Below are 20,266 nucleotides of genomic sequence, written 5' to 3'. Positions count from 1 at the left end.
TAATGCTAACATGCAAGCAGAGTGGAGAACCAATGCCTTAAAACAGTTATTCCCAAACTTGGGTGCATGTTAGAATCACCTGGAGAATTAAAAATCCCCAATGCCAAGGCTGCACCTGTACCAATGAAATTGGAATGTGTGGAGGTGGGAACTAGGTGCCTTAAACAGTAGATTTCGGAAGGATCCCTGATGAAAGTTCTACTGCATTACACTTAGAAGTTTCCACAGGTTGACAACTGAGAGGAGAGGTGAAACAGAGAGAGACAGTAGCTTAGACATTCATGCGTCCTTGAGAAGGGCCTCTGTGACCCCCAGCGTCCCCCATCCCCATCAGGCCATGAAGTGCGTATGGGCAGTGATGTACTGGTAAATGTTTAACAGATGAAAAAACAGAGGGAAAAAAAGCCTGAATTATAGTGTTCTCCACTTTCTATTGTGTAACTACTCCCACCATGCATGGCCAATTTCAAGTTACCAAGACAACATCACTGATTGTGGACTTGCAAAGAAATATACACATTTGGCTCTAGCGAGTCCATATGAGCTGCCTCTAGCATGCCAATGGGTATGAGCATGGGAAATCCTTCACACAAGTTTGGAAATCTGAGGGCAGAGAATCGTGCGCTCCGTTTCTAGGCTTGAACCGGGAAAGAGGTCAAAGAGCCTAAGGCTTCTCCATTATGTGTCATCTAGAGTGGAAATGGGGGCTCATCTAGGAGGGTCCAGGTAGCAAGGGCATGAGACCAACTCCCATGTCTCTTGTCACCTCCTAGTGGTGTAAGAGAACATCCAGATTCTCCTGCACCTGGAAGCGTTATGGAAGTGGTTCACAACGTGGGCTGGAAGAGCTCAAGGGGCCTTGAGGGTAGGATGAGAAAGCCATGCAGAGTTCTGAATGACTGGCCACTGATGTGCACACAGAAATAAGCTGTAGATACAAATGTGGAGGCTGCCAATGATGATTAAAGCCAATAACCACTGAGAATCGGACACTTCCTGCTGAAGCCATGATACTGCTAACAGCTATGACCTGCAGTCAGAGATGTAACAGAAGAGGCCTGCAGACAGAGAAAAGGTGGCAGCCGTTAATCACTGCAGTAATTACAGGTTATTACAGGAGATACAGCCAGAATCTTTTATTTCTTGGCAGAAGCCAAAAAGGAAAAAAAGAAACCTCGATTTTAGGTTCATCTTGTAAGAGCTACTGAAATGATGCAGTAGGATATTGTTCTCCTTTCTTGCCTGGCAATATTTTGCAAATTTACTCAGACAAAGAAGAGCATGCCCCAAGATCACTGCAGTGACCTTACGGAAAGCTGATGTAAGCAGGACAAGATGGAACACATTATACAAGTGCACGTGTGAACATACCACTTTTTTTTAAACTTTATTGCAGTACAGCTGCTTTACAATGTTGTTAGCTTCTGCTGTATAACAAAGTGAATCAGCTATACACATACATACATCCCCATATCCCCTCCATCTTGCGTCTCCCTCCCACCCTCCCTATCCCACCCTCCCTATCCCACCCCTCTAGGTGGTCACAAAGCACTGAGCTGATCTCCCTGTGCGACGCAGCTGCTTCCCACTAGCTATCTACTTTATATTTGGTAGTGTATATATGTCCATGCCACTCTCTCACTTCATCCCAGCTTACCCTTCCCCCTCACTGTGTCCTCGAGTCCATTATCTACGTCTGCGTCTTTATTCCTCTCCTGTCCCTAGGTTCATCAGAACCATTTATTTTTTAGATTCCATATATATGTGTCACCATACAGTATTTGTTTTTCTCTTTCTGACTTACTTCACTCTGTATGACAGACTCTAGGTCCAACCACCTCACTACAAATAACTCAATTTCTTTTCTTTGTATGGCTGAGTAGTATTCCATTGTATACATTGCCACATCTTCTTTATCCATTCATCTGTCAATGGACACTTAGGTTGCTTCCATGTCCCGGCTATTGTAGATAGTGCTGCAGTGAACATTATGGTACATGACTCTTTGAATTATGGTTTTCTCAGGGTATGTGCCCAGTAGTGGGATTGCTGGGTCATATGGCAGTTTTATTTTTAGTTTTTTAAGGAACCTCCATACTGTTCTCCATAGTGGCTGTATCAATACATTCCCAGCAACAGTGCAAGAAGTTTCCCTTTTCTCCACACCCTCTCCAACATTTATTGTTTGTAGATTTTTTGATGATGGCCATTCTGACTGGTGTGAGGTGATACCTCACTGTAGTTTTGATTTGCATTTCTCTAATGATTAGTGATGTTGAGCATCCTTTCATGTGTTTGTTGGCAATCTGCATATCTTCTTTGGAGAAATGTCTATTTAGGTCATCTGCCCATTTTTGGATTGGGTTTTTTTTTTTTTTTTTTTTTTTTTATACTGAGCTGCATGAGTTGCTTGTATATTTTGGAGATTAATCCTTTGCCAGTTGCTTCATTTACAAATATTTTCTCCCATTCTGAGGGTTGTCTTTTCGTCTTGTTTATGGTTTCCTTTGCTGCGCAAAAGCTTTTAAGTTGCATTAGGTCCCATTTGTTTATTTTTGTTTTTATTTCCATTTCTCTAGGAGGTGGGTCAAAAAGGATCTTGCTGTGATTTATGTCATAGAGTGTTCTGCCTATGTTTTCCTCTAAGAGTTTGATGGTGTCTGGCCTTACATGTAGGTCTTTAACCCATTTTGAGTTTATCTTTGTGGATGGTGTTAGGAAGTGTTCTAATTTCATTCTACATGTAGCTGTCCAGTTTTCCCTGCACCACTTACTGAAGGGGCTGTCCTTTCTCCATTGTATATTCTTGCCTCCTTTGTCAAAGATAAGGTGACCATATGTGCATGGGTTTATCTCTGGGCTTTCTATCCTGTTCCACTGAGTTATATTTGTTTTTGTGCCAGTACCATACTGTCTTGATTACTGTAGCTTTGTAGTATAGTCTGAAGTCAGGGAGCCTGATTCCTCCAGCTCTTTTTTTCTTTCTCAAGACTGCTTTGGCTATGTGGGGTCTTTTGTGTTTCCATACAACTTGTGATTTTTTTTGTTCTAGCTCTGTGAAAAATGCCACTGGTAGGGATTGCAGTGAATCTGTAGACTGCTGTAGGTAGTATAGTCATTTTCACAATGTTGACTCTTCCAATCCAAGAAAGTGGTATATCTCCCCATCTGTTTGCATCACCTTTAATTTCTTTCATCAGTGTCTTACAGTTTTCTGCATACAGGTCTTTTGTCTCCTTAGGTAGGTTTATTCCTAGGTATTTTATTCTTTTTGTTGCAATGGTGAAAGGGATTATTTCCTTAATTTCTCTTTCAGATTTTTCATCGTTAGCATATAGGAATGCAAGAGATTTCTGTGCATTAATTTTGTATCCTGCAACTTCACCAAATTCATTGATTAGCTCTGGTAGTTTTCTGGTGGCATCTTTAGGATTCTCTATGTATAGTATCATGTCATCTGCAAACAGTGACAGTTTTGCTTCTTTTCCGATTTGCATTCCTATCATTTCTTTTTCTTCTCTGACTGCTGTGGCTAAAACTTCCAAAACGACGTTGAATAAGAGTGGTGAGAGTGGGCAACCTTGTCTTGTTCCTGATCTTGGAGGAAATGGTTTCAGTTTTCCACCATTAAGAATGATGTTGGCTGTGGGTTTGTCATGTATGGTCTTTACTATGTTGAGGTAGGTTCCCTCTATGCCTATTTTCTGGAGAGTTTTTATCATAAATCGGTGTTGAATTCTGTCAAAAGCTTTTTCTGCATCTATTGAGATGATCATATGGTTTTTATGCTTCAGTTTGTTAATATGGTGTATCATATTAACTGATTTGTGTATATTGAAGAATCCTTGCATTCCTGGGATAAACCCCACTGGATCATGGTGTATGATCCTTTTAATGTGCTGTTGGATTCTGTTTGCTAGTATTTTGTTGAGGATTTTTGCATCTATGTTCACCAGTGATATTGGCCTGTAGTGTTCTTTCTTTGTGACGTCTTTGTCTGGTTTTGGTATCAGGGGGATGGTGGCCTCATAGAATGAGTTTGCGAGTGCTCCTTCCTCTGCTATATCTTGGAAGAGTTTGAGAAGGATAGGTGTTAGCTCTTCTCTAAGTGTTTGATAGAATTTGCCTGTGAAGCCATCTGGTCCTGGGCTTTTGTTTGTTGGAAGATTTTTAATCACAGTTTCAATTTCAGTGCTTGTGACTGGTCTGTTCAGATTTTCTATTTCTTCCTGGTTCAGTCTCAGAAGGTTCTGCTTTTCTAAGAATTTGTCCTTTTCTTCCAGGTTGTCCATTTTATTGATATATCATTGCTTAGAGTAATCTCTCATGATCCTTTGTATTTCTGCAGTGTCAGTTGTTACTTCTCCTTTTGCATTTCTAATTCTATTGATTTGAGTCTTCTCCCTTTTTTTCTTGACGAGTCTGGCTAATGGTTTACCAATTTTGTTTATCTTCTCAAAGAACCAGCTTTCAGTTTTATTGATCTTTGCTATCATTTCCTTCATTTCTTTCTCATTTATTTTTGATCTGATCTTCATGATCTTTCCTTCTGCTAACTTTGGGGGTTTTTTTGTTCTTTCTCTAATTGCTTTAGGTGCAAGGTTAGGTTGTTTATTTGAGATGTTTCCTGTTTCTGAAGGTAGGATTGTATTGCTATAAACTTCCCTCTTAGAACTGTTTTGCTGCATCCCATAGGTTTTGGGTCGTCATGTTTTCATTGTCTTTTGTTTCTAGGTTTGTTTGATTTCCTCTTTGATTTCTTCAGAGATCTCTTGGTTAATAAGTAGTGTACTGTTTAGCCTCCATGTGTTGGTATTTTTTACAGTTTTTTTTCCTGTAATTGATATGTAGTCTCATAGTATTGTGGTTGGAAAAAATACTTGATACAATTTCATTTTCTTAAATTTACCAAGGCTTGATTTGTGACCCAAGGTATGATCTATCCTGGAGAATGTTCCATGAGCACTTGAGAAGAAAGTGTATTCTGTTGTTTTTGGATGGAATGTCCTATAAATATCAGTTAAGTCCATCTTGTTTAATGTGTCATTTAAAGCTTGTGTTTCCTTATTTATTTTCATTTTGGACAATCTGTCCATTGGTGAAAGTGGGGGGTTAAAGTCCCCTACTATGATTGTGTTACTGTCGATTTCCCCTTTTATGGCTGTCAGTATTTGCCTTATGTATTGAGGTGCTCCTATGTTGGGTGCATAAATATTTACAATTGTTATATCTTCTTCTTGGATTGATCCCTTGATCATTATGTAGTGTCCTTCTTTGTCTCTTGTAATAGTCTTTATTTTAAAGTCTAATTTGTCTGATGTGACAATTGCTACTCCAGCTTTCTTCTGATTTCCATTTGCATGGAATATCTTTTTCCATTTCCTCACTTTCAGTCTGTATGTGTCCCTAGGTCCGGGGTGGGTCTCTAGACAGCATATACACAGGTCTTGCTTTTGTATCCATTCAGCCAGTCTATGTCTTTTGGTTGGAGCATTTAATCCATTTATATTTAAGGTAATTCTCGATATCTATGTTCCTATGACCATTTTCTTAATTGTTTTGCATTTGTTTTTGTAGGTCTTTTCCTTCTCTTGTGTTTCCTGCCTAGAGAAGTTCCTTTAGTATTTGCTGTAAAGCTGGTTTGGTGGTGCTGAATTCTCTTAGCTTTTGTTTGTCTGTAAAGGTTTTAATTTCTCCATCAAATCTGAATGAGATCCTTGCTGGCTAGAGTAATCTTGGTTGTACGTTTTTCCCTTTCATCACTTTAACTATGTCCTGCTACTCCCTTCTGGCTTGCAGAGTTTCTGCTAAAAGATCAGCTGTTAACCTTATGGGGATTCCCTGGTACGTTATTTGCTGCCTTTCCCTTGCTGCTTTTAGTATTTTTTCTTTGCATTTAATTTTTGATATTGTGATTAATATGTGTCTTGGTGTGTTTCTCCTTGGATTAATCCTGTATGGGACTCTCTGCGCTTCCTGGACTTGACTATTTCCTTTCCTATGTTAGGGAAGTTTTCAACTATAGTCTCTTCAAATATTTTCTCAGACCCTTTCTTTTCCTCTTCTTCTTCTGGGACCTCTAGAATTTGAATGTTGGTGCGTTTAATGTTGTCCCAGAGGTCTCTGAGACTGACCTTGATTCTTTTCATTCTTTTTTCTTTATTCTGCTCTGCAGTAGTTATTTCCACTATTTTATCTTCCATGTCACTTATCCGTTCTTCTGCCTCAGTTATTCTGCTGTTGATTCCTCCTAGAGAATTTTTAATTTCATTTATTGTGCTGTTCATCATTGTTAGTTTGCTCTTTAGTTCTTGTAGGTCCTTGTTAAACGTTACTTGTATTTTCTCCATTCTGTTTCCAAGATTTTTGATCATCTTTACTATCATTACTCTGAATACATTTTCAGATAGACTGCCTATTTCCTCTTCATTTGTTAGGTGTGGTGGGTTTTTACCTTGCTCCTTCATCTGCTGTGTGTTTCTGTGTCTTCTCATTTTGCTTAACTTACTGTGTTTGGGGTCTTCTTTTCGCAGGCTGCAGGTTTGTAGTTCCTGTTGTTTTTGGTGTCTGCCCCCAGTGGCTGAGGTTGGTTCAGTGGGTTGTGTAGGCTTCCTGGTGGAGGGTACTGGTGCCTGTGTTCTGGTAGGTGGGCTGGATCTTGTCTTTCTGGTGGGCAGGGCTACGTCCGGTGGTGTTTTCAGGTGTCTGTGAACTTAGTATGCTTTTAGGCAGCCTGCTAGGGGGTGGGGTTGTGTTCCTGTCTTGCTTGTTGTTTGGCAGGGGGTGTCCAGCACTGGAGCTTGCTGGCCGTTGGGTGGATCTGGGTCTTAACATTGAGATGGAGATCTCTGGGAGACCTCTCACCATCTGATATTATGTGGGGATGGGAGGTCTCTGGTGGTCCAGTGTCCTGAACTCGGCTCTCTCACCTCAGAGGCTCAGGCCTGACACCAGGCCACAGCACCAAGACCCTATCAGCCACACAGTAGTTCCGTGATCTTGGACCAGGCAGTTAGCTGCTCTCTGCCTCAGATTTCCTTTCGTGCAGCACCTCCTCACCCCAGAGGCCCAGTCAGGTGCGAGAGAAAGGCTGTCACTCACAGGCTGTGCAGGGAGGAAGCCCGGGAGGCTGGGCACAGGACGCTGGCGCAGGACTGAACTCGAACACAGCACTTAGAATAGGGGTGCAATGGGAGACTCTCTGCCCTCTCTCGGGGATGTGCACTGCTGAACTTCTCCTCTGCCATTTGTAGATGCCCTGTGGATGGTACTCACTGACTGCCTGGTGGTGTTTCAAATAGTGCTGGCCTTGTACACTGTAATTCTCATATACTGTCGGTGGTAGGAGCAATTTTATTAGAAGAGGCTGAACAGCAGAAAGAACAGCAGAGCGTGGATCAGTAGATCTAAATTCTCATCCTGGCTCCTATCAGCTGTGCGGTCATGAGCAAATCTGTCTTATAAAGTTTTATTGGAACACAGCCATGCCCATTCATTTACTTATTACTTTTGGCTGTTTTCACATTTCACGGCAGAGTTGATTAGTTACAACAGAGATTATCTGGCCTGTAAAGCTGAAGATATTTACCATCTGGCCCTTTACAGAATAAGCTTGCTGACCCCTGATCTAAATTAACAGAATTACAGTTCACTCAATTATTCAGGCTCCAAACTGGAGTCACTCCTGATTCCTCTCTTTCTCTCATACTTCCATCCCAGTTCTTCAGTAATCCTCTCAGCTCTCTCTTCAAAACATATTCTGTTTCTGCTGTCTTCTCATCACCACCATCATTTCTCATTTTCCCCACCATCATCACTTGCCTGGACCAGTATCCCTTCTTTCACTCTTGCCCAGTTTTCAATCTATTCTCAACATAGCAGGTGGAGTGATCCTTTAAAAGTGCCAGCCAGATCATATCACTGCCCTGTCCAAAACCTACAATGGTTTCCCACTGCATTTAGAAAGAAATTGAGAATTCATATCATATGAGGCTCCACATAATATCCCCTGCCCCCAGCCCATCCCCACCATGAGACTGCCCTCATCTCCTTTTGCTCTTCCTTTCCTTCTCTCTGCTCAGCCACATTGACTTCCCAGCTGCTGAACTCTCCAAGTATGTTCCTGACTCAGAGCCTTTGCCCTTGTCATTCCCTGTAAGTGGCATATATTTGCTCTGGACATCCACGAGCTAACTCCCCCACTGCCTTCTGGGATCTGTTTGAATGGCATCTTAGAGAAGACTTCCTTAAGTGCTTTATCTAAAACAGCACCCCCATCCCTCTCTATCCCCTTACCCTGCTTTTTCTTCAGAGCAGTTACCTATTCGGTTAACGCCCACTCCCCTCATTAGAATGCAACTCTAGATACTGTATCCCAAGCTCGGTGTGCAATAAATATTTGTCCAATCAGTCTGTCGTGTGAATGGGCCTCAGTTTCCTCATGTGTAAAATGAATGAAAGGGCCATCTGGCTGGAGCATCTGTTACTGAACTGGTTGCCAGGATTGTTTCCACTGATCTGACTGGCTAAGCGGGTGTCCCTTTCCTCCTTATGTCAGCCCCTCCGAAAGCCTATGGGTGGGAGTGGAGTCTTCCTTTTCTTTGGTCAAGAGTACCTTGAGTCCCAAAGCTCGCTTGCTGGAACCTCAAAACAAGCTCTTTTTTTTTTAGATGTTTGGGGTAGGAGTTTTTATTAATTAATTTATTTATTTTTGCTGTAGTGGGTCTTCGTTTCTGTGCCAGGGCTTTCTCTAGTTGCGGTGAGCGGGGGCCACTCTTCATCGCGGTGCACGGGCCTCTCACTATCGCGGCCTCTCTTGCTGCAGAGCACAGGCTCCAGACGCGCAGGCTCAGTAGTTGGGGCTCACGGGCCCAGCCGCTCTGTGGCATGTGGGATCTTCCCAGACCAGGGCTCGAACCCGTGTCCCCCGCATTGGCAGGTGGATTCTCAACCACCGCGCCACCAGGGAAGCCCACAAGCTCTCTTTTCACAAGGGGCCACCACAGTAATGTCTTTTCTGCCTACTTCTTATAAGTATTGTGAACATCAAATACTATTAGAGATTTGAAACTCTAAAGCTCTATATAAGTGGGAAGAAATAAAGACAACGTAACATAGCTGAGGACTGACTCTAGCATCATACATGATCCATTCCTTCCCCATCACCCTCTGCCCTGGGCTAATTTAATAGGCTACATGAGACACAAAACAGGAGTCCAAAACAAAATAGAGCAGTCTCAAGAACTTGAGATCAATAAGATACTTGTTAAAATGGTTTTAAAAAATCAGTTAAAGAAACGAAAACCCAAATATTTCTGGCCTCAAGTTGTGACTAATCCCCCACCTTGCTGGGCTCTAGCACTGAAAACAACAACAGCCTCCCTATCCTAAATCAAAAAAGCCACTTTAATCATTTTAGGATTCTTAGAAAATAAGTTCACTAGTTATTTAGACACTTGAGCAGTAGTAATTCAAAAGCCTAGAATTCTCATAAAATATTGAGACTACTGGAACACTAAATTCACATCCAAGTTGGTAATCACCCCAAGGTAACTTTGACCTGCTCCTTAGCAGTCTCTTTCCCCAGATGTTGCTCTTGATAAGGATGAGGATTTGCCTCTGGGTTTTGCAGGAGAGACAAAGAGGCAAGTGAGTGAAAATATTGGTGTATTTTTTTTTTTTTTTTTTTTTTTTTGCGGTATGCGGGCCTCTCACTGCTGTGGCCTCTCCCGTTGCGGAGCACAGGCTCCGGACGCACAGGCTCAGCGGCCATGGCTCACGGGCCCAGCCGCTCCGCGGCATGTGGGATCCTCCCGGACCGGGGCACGAACCCGCGTCTCCTGCATCGGCAGGCGGACTCTCAACCACTGCACCACCAGGGAAGCCCCAATATTGGTGTATTTTAAACCGAACTTTCTGGCTCTTAGGTAGTGCAGGAAGCTAATGATTATTTAACTCAGGCATTTTTTACCTAGGCAACGGTATTGTACGGTTCGGATCGTATTTTTTGGCCTTATCTCTCTGTCCTAACAGTAATTAAAGACTGAGAATTTTTAGTATCTATTAGGATAGAGCTGACTGAAAGCTGTTTTAGATTCAATTGTGACATGAGCTGTATTCAGAAATAATGGAGACACCAGTAAGTGAGAATAAAAAATCCACTTTGATAGGCGAACCGAAACACGGGGACTTGTGGCCTTCTGACTGCCCCTGGGTCCCTAGTTTTTCAGGACCCTAGCGTTTGCTGCCTTCTGGCTGGGAAATGATACAAATCCATATGAGAAATGATCATGGGACACTCACACTGAAAAATCCTGGTCAAAATATGATCCTATTTTCATCTTGACCTTCATAGCACGGTGATTAAGCAGATGGGCTGTGGAATCAGACAGATACATTAAATCCCACTCTACCATTCATTAACTTTATAAATTTGTACAAGGTGTTTGATTTCCCACAGCTTCAGTTTTCTAATCTGTAGAATGGAGGATAAAGTTATCTAACTGATAGGATGATTTTAGAATTAAATTACATAATTGCATATAAAGTACTTAGTCTGGTGTCTTGCTCACAATAAACACTTGATCAATGTCAACTAATATTCATATTCTTCCTTTCAATTTAGGATGGGAGGATTGCCCAGTGAATTAGTTTCCTAAGACTGCAGTAACAAAGCGCCATAAACTCGGTAGCTTAAAACAACAGACATTTATTCTTGCACAGTTCTGGAGGCTAGAAGTCTGAAACCAAGGTGTGGGCAAGGCTCTGAAGGCTTTAGGGGAGGATCCTGCCTTGCCTGTTCCTAGCTTCTGCTGTCTGCTGGCAGTGCTTGGTGTTCCTTGGCTTGTAAGACACATCACTCCAATTTCTACCTCTAACTTCACATGACATTCTCCCTGTGTGTCTTTGTCCAAATTCCCTGCTTCTTATAAGTTCAGCAGTCATAATGGATTTAGCGCTCATGCAACTTCAGTAAGACTTCATCTTAACTTGATTACAACTGCAAAGACTCTATCTGCAAATGAAGTCACATTCTGAGTTTCTGGGTTGACATGAATGGGGGGGGGCACCATTTGAACCAGTATACCAGTACGGGATGGCACTAAATCTTGGAAGAGATTAAGAGGGGACTTGCAGAGCTCACTCTGAACTAAGCAGAACCTGGGCGAGAAGGAAAGAGCTGTGACAGAAACAAGTCACAAAGGACACCGTCTCTCTGGCTGCACCCAGGAGAATTTTCCATATTCAGTGGATGACTGCTTCACTCCACTGAGTACAATACCACCTCTTCTGACCAGACTCTTCTTACCCCTGGAGTTGAAACTTGGGAGCCACTAGGAGCAGTGATAAGACAGGGGGAGAGTGAAGGGGGTAGATGGATAAACTAGAGGCTGAGTCCTGTGGACTAAGGGGCTAGGTCCCAATCCATTTTTTTTTCTTCTTGGCCTTGAGGCTTGTGGATCTCAGTTCCCCATCCAGGGATTGAACCCGCGCCCTCGGCAGTAAGAGTGCGGAGTCCTAACCACTGGACCGCCAGGGAAGTCCCCCAGTCCATTTTTGGATGGGATGGAGTACATCAGTGCACTGGGAGCTGAAGGCAGAAGCAACTGACACCCTGTCACAACGTTCTCCAGTGGTTTCCCCTGAAGCAAGATACATGTACCACAACCGTGCTTCTCAAACTGCGCTGCGCAGAGAAATCACTAGGGGATCCTGTTGACCTGCAGACTCTTGATTCAGTAGGTCTGGGGTAAAGATTGAGAGCCTGCATTTTCTAACGAACTCCCAGATGATGCCTATGTTACTGGTTCATGGACCACACTTAGCTCTAGGCTGGGCTTGCATTGCACACCACTCTAAATAAGCTATTGAGTCTGCATGCCCATCGACAGATGAATGGATAAAGAAGATGTGGTACATATATACAATGGAATATTACTCAGCCATAAAAAGGAACAATATTGGGTCATTTGTAGAGATGTGGATGGACCTAGAGGCTGTCATACAGAGTGAAGTAAGTCAGAAAGAGAAAAACAAATATCGTATATTAACGCATGTATGTGGAACCTAGAAAAAATGGTACAGATGAACTGGTTTGCAGGGCAGAAATTGAGACACAGACGCAGAGGACAAACATATGGACGCCAAGGGGGACAAGTGGCGGGAGTGGCGGGGGTGGTGAGATGAACTGGGAGATTGGAATTGACATATATACACTAATATGTATAAAATGGATAACTAATAAGAACGTGTTGTATAAAAAAATAAATAAAATTCAAAAAAAAACACCTTGGGCAAAATAACTATCACACTTAAAGGTAAAATTATGCTTACTAAAGCTAATATGCAGTCAATATTCAAATTTTCCCAACTGCTTCCAAAATATCCTTTAATCGATCAGAATTCACTATAGGACCACCCATTGCGAGTGGTTATTTCCTTTAAGTCTCTTTTATTCCAAAACAGTCTCTTTTTCATGACCTTGACTTACTTATGGACAAGCTGCCCATAAAAATATTTCACTTTCTGGATTTGTGTGGTTGATTCCTTGTGGCGTTACTTTGCTGTATTTGGCTGTATTTCCTGTAAAGTGGAAGTTGGCTCTAAAACCTTGATGGGTACAAGTTAAATTTTGCTGCAAGAATTCATCATAGATGATGGGTACATTTGACATGTGATATCTGCTTGTTCCACCACTGGTGATGCAGAGACTTAACCCTGGGTTAAAGTGATGACGGCTTGATCCGTCTGTCCTACACTTAACTTTTACTCTTCAAGACCAGAGTTCGAAAATTGTTTGGTTTTTCTTGGCACCCTATGAATGCCTCATTCCTCATCAAACATTCCTAATAGTTTTATTTTTTTAAACACCAATTGATCATCCTTGCCCAAATCAATAATTTCTTTGAGGGCTGCAAAATAATAATTGCATAATTCCAGCATTCCTTTTACATGTATTAACTGGCATCGTTATGGAATGAAGAGTTGTCTTTTATCAATTAGAGCTATTTGGCTACCTTTCCAGGATAAATGCTGAATTCTTTTCCCTTAATCACCAACTTTCAAAGAAAAGAGTTCTTTTTAGAGCTGCCCTTAATGGTGCCAAATGGATTTTTCCTGGCTTTCTCTTTTTTTGATTTATGCATTTTCAAAGATTCAATACATTTCAAATAACTACATTGTTCTTTTCGATGCTCATTTGTCACAACTTTGGCCAGTAGGTGGGGCACTTTCAATCTGGCTCCTGTGTCCTTTTGGCGTGACCCAATTAATCTTCAAAAGCTCCCTTTTGGGCTTCCCTGGTGGCGCAGTGGTTGAGAGTCCGTCTACCCATGCAGGCAGGGGACACGGGTTCGAGCCCCGGTCCGGAAAGATCCCACATGCCGCGGGGCGGCTGGGCCCGTGAGCCATGGCCGGTGAGCCTGCGCGTCCAGAGCCTGCGGCTTGCAACGGGAGAGGCCACAACAGTGAGAGACCCGCGTACCGGGGGGGGGGGGAGGAAAGCTCCCTTTCTTTCTTGCCCAAAAGAAAACTATAATTGTACCTTCAGACTATAATTGTACCTTCTGTGCCCCAGGCCTAGAATCAGCCATTTCTCCAAGGGGCCCTAGTTTCTCTGAGTGAGGAATGGGTACTAGACAGAAAAAAAAAAAGTTTCAAGGTTAAGTATGACGATTGGGGTGACATTGCTTCGAGGTCACTTTAGTGCATTTTAATTATATATATATATAATTTCTTTTTACAAATGACTGCAGTGATATATCCAATTAACTTTAATATCACTTAAAATTTTTTTTTAGTTTGACATTTCTATTTTTTTAACATCTTTATTGGAGTATAATTGCTTTACAATGGTGTGTCAGTTTCTGCTTTACAACAAAGTGAATCAGTTATACATATACAGACGTTCCCATATCTCTTCCCTCTTGCATCTCCCTCCCTCCCACCCTCCCTATCCCACATCTCTAGGTGGTCACAAAGCACCGAGCTGATCTCTGTGTGCTATGCGGCTGCTTCCCACTAGCTGTCTATTTTACGTTTGGTAGTGTATATATGTCCATGCCACTCTCTCACTTCGTCCCAGCTTACCCTTCCCCGTCCCCAAATCCTCAAGGCCATGCTCTAGTAGGTCTGTGTTTTATTCCCGTCCTACCCCTAGTCTCTTCATGACATTTTTTTCTTAGATTCCATATATATGTTAGCATATGGTATTTGTTTTTCTCCTTCTGACTCTTACTCTGAAAATCTTGATTCTTAACATAATTACTTGTTTTATCTTACAAAATTAAAAAAGTAGTTTCTGGATAAGACTACCACAGTTAGGTATAAGAATAACATTACTGAACGGTTTAAATTTTCTTTATGACTCTTCTTGACCTTAGATAAAATTTCCCCCTTAGACTGAGCTCCTTAAGATTAAGAACTGAGTCTCAGTTTGGTACTAGAGACTCTGGAAATGTTACTTGAAAAAACTGTGTTGAATAAATAAACAGTTTTGATTACTAAATATTCCATACAACAGAACAGAAATGTGTTGGGGATATGGGTGAGTTATCAAGCGGATTTTTAAAAGTCAAGTTCATTTGGTAAGCAATCAGTAGCTATTTAAAATCCATAAACCTGGGACTTTCCTGGCAGTCCAGTGGCTAGGACTCTTCGCTTTCAATGGTTAAGGGCGCAGGGATTGTTGGGGACTAAGATCCCATAAGCCATGCGGCGTGCCCCCCCCCAAAAAATCCATAAACCTGTTTTCATTTCCCATTTCAAATATATTGATGTAATTTAAGATGTACTTAATGTATAATTTATACAAAATCCTGAATTTGGACTGAATCCTCATTAATAGGATTGTGGATTGGAACATCTTTGTTATTTTCTATTTCCATTAAAAGTCACAAGGAGGTTGTGAAAGACTAGAGCAGGGTTTGTCCCATGAAAGCATGAGGCATTACCAATGGTGCCCAGCCTGCACAGGCTTCAGTTAGCCATTTCTAACTTCACCAATCAGTTCATTCTTATCTTAATCCTCCTCTCAAATGGAGCTCAAGCATTTAATCATTGGTCTTACATAGAAATATGAGCTTTCACGAGATAGAGTAGAAGGAAAGAGATATAGCACTAAGAGGATCTCCAGAAGGCCGTCTGATGTTTTTGGGGTGTTGGGGATTTTTCTTCCTATCCTGTAAGGGGTCGGTAATCTAGAAATTGTTTTTTATTTTACTCTGAGTCAGGAAGGACTTTCAGAGTCATATCACTCATGCTTCATTTAGCGATAAGGTTGAAGAAAGGAATGCCAGTTTCAACATGTAATTTAACTCTGCTCCTGACAATAACCAACGGGTGCAATTTATTCATCACACAGCAATACTCCTAACTCATAACAACAGGCAGGCTACCGAAGACAGTCATTTGAGAATTAAAGGAGTCTATACATGCTGACAGAACAAGTGGCTTGAAGCATTTTCCGTCAATTTGTCATTGACCCAATGGTTCTTTTGAAAATCCTCCACTCAGCAAGAGAAAAATAGGGTGATGGGAAAAAGAAATTGTTCTTGGAGACAATACAGAAGGTCTTTCACATTGGGAATGTTTTCGGTGGATTTACTGGGCTTGAGGCATCCATCCTTCTCTCTGAATTCTGATTCTCTTCGCTTCCTATATAAGCATAACCTCGGGTCAGGAGCTTTGCAGCTAATTGAAGAATAAGAATTCATTTTATGTATCCCCACATAAATGTCAGAGCCTGACCAGGATAAAAATATCCCTTGTTTTTTTTTTTTTTAAAAAAAACATCAATGTCTTTATTGTGTCTGAGGGTTGTTGCTCTTTGATTAAGTACATTGCTTGCAAAAGTACATTGCTTGTTTCTCATGCTTTCAGAGTCCTTATCATGATGATAGGTAATATAGTTGACTTTTAGAGGCCCAAAGGTTCAAAAGTGAGAATCACCTCTCAAAATATAAGGGTAGAAAAACCAAGTGCAACCTTCTTTCCTTGAGACAATCGTCCAGTCAACGTGGGATTCCTTAGCTCTAGAAGTCTTTCTCTAGGAAATTCCTCCTACAGTGAGGTTTGGAGGTACCCCACTGATGAGAATCCAGCATTTCACTCTACGTATTGTGACCATATTTTCTGAACTGAAAATCAGCACCAGATCCGGCAAGATGATAAAATACTTGAAATTGGGACTACTCTAGAAATCATCCACATATGGCTGCCATACCTTGATGTCTTCAGAAAACCCGCACTTGATTTGTGTTTGATGTCATCTGGATATCATATGATATCATATTCTTTGAATCTCCCCAAAGGAAGTTTGGCTTTTTTTTGATTTGAGGGTTAACCACCATCATATAGAGTTTGCAATAAGTGAAATATGTACATCTGTAGTGCCCTTATTTAGTTTTAGTTTGTCTTTTTATTTTTTGGTGTGTGTATATTTGTCTTATGTTTTCAGTTATATCTTAAACTCCTTGAAGGCAGGTCATGTTAAACCTGCCATAGAACCTCGAATGGCAGACTTACTGTTTGCTGATTTAATACATGTATTTCACAGCACCTACCCTACATCCCCAAGTCCTCAGCGACCAACATTTCGAGCCAGAACTGTGCTTTAGGTCATCATTCTCTTCTGATGCAACTTCACAATGCAGTAAACACAGGCAGATTATAGAGCTCATCATAGTAAGGTGGCTATTAAGTGCAGGCTGAAATGTTATCCCTTTTCTAGGCAAGAGTCTCTACATAGGAAATTATGCCTTTGGGGGCAGGTGGTCTTTGAATAAATGTCCTTGTGTTCCCCAGTGAATGTATTGCTCACATAATAATGCATAGATGGAAGAAATGAACTAGAGCTGTTAGTTATCCATCTAGTGCTTGAGGCATTTTAGAAATGGCAACAAATTGGGCCCTGTTAGAGCACAATTTTTCTATTATGTGTTTGAAAATGTCAGACACGAGATGGAAGGCAAGGCGTGGCACACCTGCTTGCATTTATGCTCAACACCATTCATTGCTGTCTTTCTTTACAAGACACTAAATAAGGAACCAAGACAGCAACATAATGTACCTTTGTGCTGATGCTTTGAGCCTGGATGAGACAGGAGGTGAAAGAGAGACAGAAGTCAAATGTATGAAAAACCCAAGTGTCTGTGATGCAGGAAAACAAGGTTCAGCATATATAGAAAGAATTCATTCAAGCATGAATGGCAACTTAATGTTTCTATTTAACCTTCATTGAGAGAGATGTGACTTGGGTTTACTTTGCCTTGTGTCTTAGAGGATGCAGAGAATTTGCTGGTCTACATTTCACGTTAGAAGGAATTTGTCATTGCCCAACTGAGGACAGCTGCAGCTTTAAGAGAGAGAGAGGTGATGAGGACAGGAAAGGGGGTACAGAGGGAGCTTGGTGATTTCGCTAGGTCTTTCGGACTCTGTTCTACAGTGAAAAAACAAAGTGAAAATTAATAGATTGTTCTGGTTATTACATCGAAAACAAAATAATTCATGCTTTTTAAACTTTGAGGAGGCATGAAAATACTTATCATCTTACCTGTCACTAGCCTTTGAAACAAGGACTGTCCCTATACAGAGGGGACACATTTGCTTTGCTTTGCCCGGAGCTGGGTGATGTTTCCATGGAGAACACTGATTGATCTTTGTGTGATCTTGGGAAAGCAGCGTGGGTTTTATTTGCCCCATAAAAAGTACCAAATGTGGAAAATGCACTTAACATATGCGGATGAGCGTATAGCCCCACAGCGCCTGGGTTTTCAAGTCAGAGCAACTGTATTTAGTTCGCAGCTTCCTGTGGTGATCAGCAGCTTTAGTTGTGAAGTCAAGAAACCCAACCAGACCTCCAGCCACACCACACGTGTTAGAAAAACTTCTAATGAGTAAACGTTATTTCAGGAAAAGGTGGCATGTAAATTAGATAATGGAAACATTTCAATGTTTCTGAATTCAAAATTTCTGAATGTTCTATTACTAGAACATTCAGAACAGGGTTTTTCAATCTGGGCATTATTGATACTTGCGATCAGGTAATTCTTTGCTGTGGGGCTGGTCCTGTGCATTGCATGGGCGTTTAGCAGCATCCCTGGCCACCACCCACGAGACGCAGTAGCATCCCCTCCCAAGTTGTAACGACCAAAAGTGTCTCCTGACACTGCCAAGTGTCCCGTGGAGGGCGTAAATGTCCCCGGTTGAGAACCACGGATTTAGAATTAGATATGGAATAAACGTATGCTCCCAAATGCACGTGACTCACTGAGAGACTTAAAGTTCGGAAGGCTTGTTTAACTGATGATCATTCTTTGTCCTTTGTCAAAAGCAGCCTCTTGCCAAAGAGGAAGTAAGTAGATGGATAATTTTCTTTCAAGGGTTGAGAATTGACAAGAGGCTGTATGGTTCATTCGGCAAAGGCAGGTGATCTCAGCGCTACCATTGACAGAGAGCTGACTCACCTCTGCACTTACACTCAATGTGAAAAGCAATATTCACTGTGAAAGTACTCAGGGGAACATATCCTCTTTTAGTTTGCTCATCTCCCTTCCTCCTGTTCTATTCAGCTTTCTTCTTCTCAGCCTCTGTTTCTTGAAGAACAAAAATTGAGCGCTGTGTAATTGCTTTTAAAAAGCATCATCTTATCTGCTCAAATTTTGAAATCGGTGCTGTTATGGTTCTGAGTCTCAGACTTGTTCCTTGGGCAAAATGGAGACGTCAGAAAACTCCCTGGTTTCCCAGACTCCATTTTCTTTGCTCTTTATCCTCCCTCACGCATGCCTTTTCTTTCCCACGCACTACATCCTCTGCAAATCCACCTCCAGGTGCTCCAAATGCCTTCTTCATCTTTCTTCCCTCTCACTTTATATAAAACAGATTTCTGGAGAGAAGGAGAATCTGATTATCCTTCCACATTGTAGCTAAATATACATCTCTCTTTTCTTTTTGAGATTGGCATGCATTGTCTTAAATTTTTTTAAAAAATTGACATATTATAGAATTGTTTTAATATAGAGTTCTATGAGCTTTAACACCAGGTAGGTTTGTGTAACCACTGCCACAACCAGGATGCAGAACAGTTCAATCACTTCAAAGAAAAAAAAAAGAAAGAAAAAGAAAGAAATCCTTGAGCTGTCCCTTTGCAAAACCCTGCTCCCCACACCTGAACCCTGGCAATTGAAGATCTGTTCTCCATCCTTATACGTGTTATGTAAAGAGAATTATACTGTAAAGGTGACCTTTGACAGTGGCTTCTTTCACTCAGCATAATGCCTGTAAGATTCACCCATGTTGCTGTCTGCATTGTTAGTCACTCCTTGTTCTTGCTGGGTAGTATTCTGGGCTGTAGCTGTACTACAGAGTGTTTATCCATTCACCTGTTGGAGGACATTTGAGTTGTCTGCAGCTTTTGGCAATTATGAGTAGAGCTGCTATAAACATTCCTGTACAGGTCTTTGTAGGAATGTAAGTTTTCATTTCTCTAGGGATGGCATTGCTGGATCATATAGTAAAAAGGTCATTTTATTTTCCAGAGGAATTTTTACTCCAGTTAGGTCCAGGAATGAATTCAACATTTAAACTGTAATGAGTCTGTAAGTGTGGGATTTCAGGCTGTGCTTTGAGATACAGAGTAAGATTGTGTGTTTAGGTGAATGAGCGTGTGAGCGTGCGTGTGCGTGTGTATGCACATTCTGGGTGTGTTAAAGGTTGGGAGCCCTGAAATCCCTTCAACTCAAATGGGTGGCCTCTTCTTGCCCACCTTGTACCTGTGGGTGGACACGCCAATTTTTTCCCCAATGCTTTAATTCTGACCTATGGTATCAGTACAGGAAGAGCTATTTAAATTGCAGGAGCGTTTGACAAAACAACCGCCTGTTCCTGATGAGTGGATTTCCTTCCATCTCTAAATCCCATGACTATGAGTGTGACTCTTATGCTCGCATCATTCTCTAGGCTACATCAATTTCATGGTTGTCAACAATGCCTAATCCATCTTCCATAGTCTGGAACTACTCAGGCGGCAGACTCCCTTGAGGTGGGAATGCCCCTTACATTCACTAATGTACCTGTCATCCTTGGGGTGCTTCCAGTTTATGTGTAGAGAATTATTTAATTTTTGCTGCAAGAAAAGTCTTTGATAAAGAAAAATATGAGTAATGCATCAAAGAGTTCTACGGATATCATTTCTTTCTTTTTTTAAATGAAATGGTCTTCATTGCCAGAGGTTTTGTTCTAAAGTTCCAAAATTTGGATTTTTGCACAC

The sequence above is a fragment of the Kogia breviceps genome, chromosome X (genome assembly GCF_026419965.1).
Source record: "Kogia breviceps isolate mKogBre1 chromosome X, mKogBre1 haplotype 1, whole genome shotgun sequence".
Classification (NCBI taxonomy): domain Eukaryota; kingdom Metazoa; phylum Chordata; class Mammalia; order Artiodactyla; family Physeteridae; genus Kogia; species Kogia breviceps.
The sequence above is the reverse complement of the archived record's forward strand: the minus strand, read 5'-3'. Positions refer to the sequence as shown.